The following is a 6689-nucleotide window of genomic DNA, read 5'->3' as shown; positions in this document are numbered from 1 at the left end:
ACAGAAGATCAAAATAAATATTGAAATAAAATAGGAATAACTGGAATTCTGAATACAGGCTAAAAATAAGCCAAAGAAAATATAAGATTAGGAGTAATGATGGTTCTACATGAAAAAGATCTTGGGGTTTTCGCTTCCTAAAATTTCAATGCAACCATATAGCAGAAAAAAAAAAGGTTAACTTTTGGCTATTAGCAAAACTATGATTGGATAAAAGGACTAATAGTTTCACTGTGTGAGATCAGACAGATGAGACCAGGGCACCAAATACTCTCTGGTTCTTCTTTCAAGGTATGTATAAACTGTGATAAAAAACAAGATAAAAGTATGGGGGAGGATAGGGAACTCAAATGCAGATCTCACAGGTCTTGATTGGTGGACTAGGAATTAGCTTGGGGAGAAGATAATTAGGAGGAACATAATAACAGTTTTTAATTATCTGAAAGCCTGGCATGTGAAATAAGAATTTCCCTTATTCTGTATTTACACCTAGGGGCAAAATCGGTACTAATGTTTAAGGCAAAAAGTCCAAAGAAGCCTGATTCATTAAGTGGCAGAATTTTCTGAATATTAGAACTGAATATTAATACAGAGTGGCTTCCCTGTACTGGATGGCTCAAGTAGAGGTGCTGGCCACCTGTCAGGGATACTGTAGAGCAGTAGGTTGGTTCTTTCCAACACCATGATTCTTTCAGTTTCTTAGTCTCGAAATCTTGGCATCATGTTTGACTTCTGTATCTTTTTTCCTGCAATATCTAATGACGTCTCAGATGTTCTTCCTTCACAGCTCTCCTGGTTTCATTCTTTACTCTCCATTGTTTCACCAGGATCCCCCCTCCTTAACCCCATAATACTGATATGGTGCCAGTCAGCTCTTCCAGCCTTTGGGCCATCCCTTTCTTCAATCCATTCTGGAAGTACCTGCCAGATACATTTTATAAGATACTTATCATGTAATTTCCTTGATCAAGACCAAAGAGTGGGTCCCAATTTCTTTCCATATCAAGATGAAATTCCTTTTCTTGGCTTTTGGGACTACACTTCTCTCTCTTCCTCTTCAGTTTCACATTCTATTATTCAAGCCATTGATTTTGGTTAACCTGTTCCTGTCAGTGTCCCCTGACTTGATTGCCTTTGCCCATTCACTCACACTTCCATTCCTTCGTAGTGTTCCCCTGTGTGTCCCCAATCTCCAGCTTTATTACAGGATCACCCCATGTACACGACCACCATGAAATGTTTCCTGGCCACCAAGCTCATACTGATCCCTTTTTTCTCACATTCATTTAATAAATATTTACTCATAATATCTCATAGAGTGCAGATATTATTCAGATGAGCAAGAAGAACTGGTCTTTTATCATGCCCACTGTATAAAGTTTCTATGAGGTCACAAACAGACTTTGTGATACAAAATGGTTGTGATGTGTGTTGAGGATGGGTGTGTATTTTGATATACCTCATCTTTGATGAAGTGACAGAGAAGCTCAGACCTGAAGAACGTGAAGGAGCCAACCACAGGGAAGGGCTGGAGTTCCTTGATGTATAAGGGTCCCAGGGTGGGAAGAGCTCAGCATATTGGAAATAATAAAATTAAAGTGGTTTGGTTGGAGCCTAGCAAAGTGCCTGGGGCCTGGTAGGCCACATCATACACTGGGAATACATTAAAGGGTTTTAAGGAAGAAAGTGATCTATATGATTTATATTTTTTAAGATTACTCTGTCTATAATGTGGAGAATAGAACAGGAGCAAGAATGGAGGTACAGGTTAAGAAATGAACATAATAGAATTGGTGAAAGATGGTAACTTGAATAAGTGATGGAGAAATGTGGCTGGTTTTAGATATGTTCTGGAAATAGTCATAGAAGGATTTGTTGATGGCTTTATTTGAGGAGCAAAAAATTAAGAATGACTCCCAAGTGTCTGACATCAAACTAGGTGGATGGACATATGCTCTCTACTGTTGTGGGGAAGTGGGGTAATGGAGATTAGATCTGGAAACTGAGCAGTTCTGTTAAGACACATTAAGTTTGAGGTATCTGCTTGTCACCCAAGAGACAGCATCAAGGTGCCAGTTGACTGAATTTACAACTCATACAAATCAACTGAAAGGGAGACAAATTCTAGAGTGGTCAGCATACAGATGATATTTACTAATTGAGACTGAATTAGAAGAGTAGGTTGAAGGCCTAGAACTAAGCCTCGGAAATTTCCTATGCTGACGGGGGAAGATATAAAGGAAGTGGGAAGGTTAATAATGCAGAAAGGGAGTCACAGGTATGATTACATTCTTACTATGTCTAATCTGTCTTTCTTGCCCAAGTTAGTAATTATTTCAATATGGATGAACGTAGAATATGGTACTGCTAACTATAGTATCTGGTCTTGTCATTCCTAGTGTATATCTCTTCGATTTGATTTAGGTTCCCTGTAAATAGCTATTGTATTCCCTTGTGCCTAGCACAGTGCAGAGTATAAGGTAGATGCTCAGTGTTTTTTTTTTTTTTTTTTTTTTTTTTAATGAGTGATGGTGATACTGTCTTATAAGGGTTCTTGCTAAAATCATGAATTCTGTTACACTACACTAATGACTAGATAATTTCTCTCCTTGGCCAAGTGACATATGGTTCATCCTTTGTGTGGTTTTGATCCTTGTATTTTTTTGTTGGCATTCTCACACTTCTAAGTAATCATGATCTTATTTTAAAGGCCTTGCAGGACAAGTATGGTTGGAATGAAGAGAAAAAAATTAATCTTCATTGCAGTGGGTTCCAAAACTGTCATTTAATTATTTGCACATTTTAGTAAATTAAATGTGCATATATACTTGTATAAATAAATCTCTGTGTGTGTATAAAACTTTTTAATACTGACAAGTATTATGGAGAACTTTACCAAAGACTAGGAAACTTTGTAATTTGGAGAATAAATCACAGTATTCCTCAATCCCCCATAACCAAATACATTTTGACTGAATATAATGGTGATGACCCTGTCTCTAGCAAGGTGCTAGGCCCAGCCTCTGACTGCACTTGACACTGACAACTGAGCAGCCAAAATCAGTATTCCAGAGTTGGTGAAGCACAGCTAGCTGAAAGCACATGCTCAGATCACAGATGAATTCATGGGGACAGGCAGCAGTCTTCAGGGAGAAGTGCTCACAGGGTAGCTGTGGAGTTTCTAAGTGGGAAGTGAGGAAAATCAAAGCTCTAGAAGCTTGGTGAAGATTAGAAATAAACACAGGCTCCCAGGAGGCTTTAGCAGAAAGAACTTTTCTGTAGTAAATAAATAAATAAAACCTTGAGAGCCTAAATTCACCCTTAACATAAATTAATTGGATGCTGGATACCATTGAGATTTGTAAGCCATTTCTGCCTTCTACCCTAGCTTTGGTCACTGGAGAAAGGAAGATGGTAGCTAGCACACAGCTGTGTGCGAAGGGGCTGCTTCCCAGGTAAAAAAAGATTCCAACTCTTTTGCTTTACCTTTTGCAAAGTATGAGGAATCAAACCTCCCAGGACCACACATAAACACCCAAGTCAGCCAGTCCAGCTGCCTTCCACCTGCAGCTCCAAACAAAGACTATACTTTCCTATGACTGGATTTCGTTAACCGGTTCTTTAGAACCCTAGGGTCCCTCAAAGTTGGTTGGGGCCCTGGACGGGTAATTTTGAAAGGGAAGCCTGAGTTCTTTTGTATTTGGTGAAATAAATGAATTCATCATTTAATTTTGTGTGAGGAAGTGTGTGGGAGAAAATCAGTTTTGAAGGTTCTCTCTGTCTTCTTTTATGATCACACACACCCTCACCTCCTTCCTCTAGCAGGATTGGTTGCCAAGTGCAATTAAGCACTGAGCCAGAGAGCTGACAGTTGGAAGTGTGGTCACCTATAGGCAGAAAACAGATTCATGTCTGTTTAACGGTAACCCAGATAAGAAGCCAGATTAGAGAGAGAGAGAGGGAGAAAGATGAATTTTACTACAATTCTTATAGTATACTTTTCTTTAAACATTACTACTTAACACCATCCAATATGTTTGGCCACAAACTGGCTTTTGTACTTTTTAGACTATTTGCTTTACATGTGTTATTAAAAATTTAACCACCAAGTTAAGATTATATGACTTTTCTTAAATACAAGAGTTGGTGACTTTCAAAAAAATTACAGATCTGAGTTAAAGGAAAGAAAGTGGCAGTAAGACTCAAGTTTTCTAAACAGTATGGGAAATGTGATGCAATTTGATGTGTGTGTGTGTGTGTGTGTGTTAAAGCACAAGGAATGAATCTGAAGAATAAGCAAGTTTTTACTTGTGATCTTCCTATGGTTCCCTTCCCCCAGACCCAGGCTGCCTTCCACATCCCAGTTGGTAAATTTCTGAAAAACAATCTGATCATCTCATTATTTATTTATTTAATTTTGTGGTTCAGAGATCAAACTCAGAGCCTTACACATGCTAAGCATGCCCTCTACCACTAAGTGACACCCCTAAGCCTTCTTTCTTAAAACCTTAAAGTGGGCCACACCAAGTTTTTCATGACCTGCCCCCTGTCTCTAGGCCCATTTTTTTTTTTATCCTCTGCCTCCCTTAAAGAACCTTCCTGTTCTTCAGGCCTTTGCTGTTTCCATTTTCTCTCACCACTATGTTTCTAGGAAACTGTCCCTTCAAGTGTCATTTCAAATATTACCCTTTGAGAATTTATGGAGACTACCTTGCTGGCCTGTTGTGCCAGGCTTAGCACTTTCACTTCAGTAGTGACCATACTGCATTATAGTGGTTAATTTACACATCTATTGCTTCATCTCAGCCTTAGCACAGTAGTTCTTGACATATAGTAGGTGCTCTATCAGTTTTGTTGAGTAATGAGTCCTTGGGTTAAATACAACATCCCTCTCCTTTCAGTACTTTGAAAGTACTCAGCGAAAGAAAAGGAAATGACTAATGTGTACACAGTTTAATTGGAACACAACAACTACCTAGCTTGTGCTCTCCCAGCTGCTGGTTAAGCAGAAAGTAAGAATAAATATAATTCCAGGCGTGTGGTGCCCACCTGTAATCCCAGCTACAAGGGAAGCTAAGGCAGGAGGATCACAAGTTTGAGGCCAGCCTCAGGAACTAAGCAAGACCCCATTTCAAAATAAAAGGGCTGGTGCTGTTGCTCAGTAGTAGAACACTCCTGGTCCAATCCCCAGTACCAAAAAATGGAAATATGTCACACAATATTTAAAAATTAAGAATTTCAGTGACAGCAGACTATTAAACCAAGCTGGGGTCTGTCTAACAGCCCAGTGATGTAATTGAATAGCAATTACAATATCGAGAAGTTGTAAGAGAGATAGTAGAAAAACTGGGTAAGATGTTGGATCAATTTTTTTAAAGAGTAGCTTAAAATGTATTTGCAGTAAGAGGTGTATCTCAGAGATAGAGATCTTGCCTAGCAATGTAAGGCCTTGGATTTGACCCCCAGCACCACAAAATGAATAAATAAAATTTATTTTCTCATGTCACATCCTTCAAAAGATTGCTTCAATGTTTGTGTTCATTTACAACTGCACAATTATCTTATTTCACATTGTTAGTGCAAATGCATTCATACTCCTTGTTAGTCTTAAGAAATAATGTTATGACCCACACCCCACCACTTACCCCTGAAGTGAAACAGCAGGCCATGACTGAATGCATTTCCTCCATTCAATCCAAAACTCTGGGAGAGGGGAAGAGAAGACTAGCTGAGCTTTCACAGCATTGTATGTATATGAAATATTTTTATCATCCACTGATTTTTTAAAAAAAAATCTTAAACATCATTAGTTTTCCATGCAATTGTATATAAAGTCTCTCAATTTGATTTTATTTTATAAGTAGAAATAGTTGTAATGGCTCCAAATAAACTTGGCTTATCAGATACCATCATGATAAAATGTTGGCATATGTTGATAAAGGAAAGATTTATGATGGTGTGTTTCAAAAAACTCAACTAATTTCAAATGGGAAAGTTGACCTGTACGGCAGCAAGTTCTCCAGAAGGGGGAGCCAACTGCAGCCTTCCCCAGTCAACTGTAACTGTCTCCTCAGGGGCCACCCAACTTTTGCCTGCCCTCCAAGGTGGTACCTGCTCTGCAATCATTTCCTGAATTGACTCCCTGCTTGGGAGTAGCAAGGGGACAACATACCATTAGTGACTGCAGCACTGTTACATAGTTATAATAGTGCAAGGAGCGGACGGGACAAATGCAAGTTCCCAGCCTTTCTTAAGGCTCTCATCTCAGGCTTCCCATGCTTACCTGTTACCTTGTTCTCTTCTATATAATTCAAAGCAAGAAACCTAGATGGCTAAATTTGCAAAATGAAAACATTTTGCTTCCTGATTTCTCTAGAACATAAAATTCCACACCACCCAATAACCAACAGAATAAATCTCATTGAGTTGGAATTCTTAAACTTGTGAGCTCAGTTTTCTCAAATGCAAAAGAAAGCATAACCACCTCCTTCATAGGCCCCTCAAAAATCAGCAAGACAACACATATGGAGGTGACTGGGAGAGTAGGCATTCTAACATTCATCTCCACATGTTATGTTGTCTAGGGCTCTTGTGTTACTAAGCATTGAATACTGCTGGAGGTGGGAGAGAAAAGGCTCTTAAAAGCACTTGTCAGAAAGAGCAACATTCACAGTTAAAACTCGGGCCGT

This window comes from Sciurus vulgaris, assembly GCF_902686455.1.
Source record: "Sciurus vulgaris genome assembly, chromosome: 1".
Taxonomy (NCBI): domain Eukaryota; kingdom Metazoa; phylum Chordata; class Mammalia; order Rodentia; family Sciuridae; genus Sciurus; species Sciurus vulgaris.
The sequence above is the reverse complement of the archived record's forward strand: the minus strand, read 5'-3'. Positions refer to the sequence as shown.